The following is a 317-nucleotide window of genomic DNA, read 5'->3' on the forward strand; positions in this document are numbered from 1 at the left end:
TGCTTCATGCAAAGGGTGCACTGTGCAAAAAGTGCATCGTGCAAAGGGACACTGCAAAGGCTGCACCATGCAAACAGATGCTCTGTGCTAAGGGACATGTCACACATGCAAAGGACACTCCATGTGAGGGCATGCTCCATGTGCAGGAATTCTCTGTGCAAAGGTTGCACTGTGCCAAAACTGCACCGTGCAAAGGCAGCCCTGTGCGCAGAGCTGCTCTGTGCAAAGCACGCACCATGCAGAGGATGCCCTGCACAAAGAGGAGTCCCTCTGCAAAGGACACCCCACGCAAATGCTGATGGTGAGCCCACCCTGTC

At 54.6% G+C, this 317-nt stretch overlaps 1 protein-coding gene across 1 annotated transcript in view; it reads right to left on the reverse strand.

Moving 5' to 3' along the window:
- DHRS13 (dehydrogenase/reductase 13) overlaps positions 1 to 317 on the reverse strand; it is a 4,857-nt gene that overhangs the window by 3,542 nt on the left and 998 nt on the right. The window lies entirely within an intron of this gene.

This window comes from Egretta garzetta, unplaced genomic scaffold (assembly GCF_000687185.1).
Source record: "Egretta garzetta isolate BGI_Z169 unplaced genomic scaffold, ASM68718v1 scaffold108, whole genome shotgun sequence".
Taxonomy (NCBI): domain Eukaryota; kingdom Metazoa; phylum Chordata; class Aves; order Pelecaniformes; family Ardeidae; genus Egretta; species Egretta garzetta.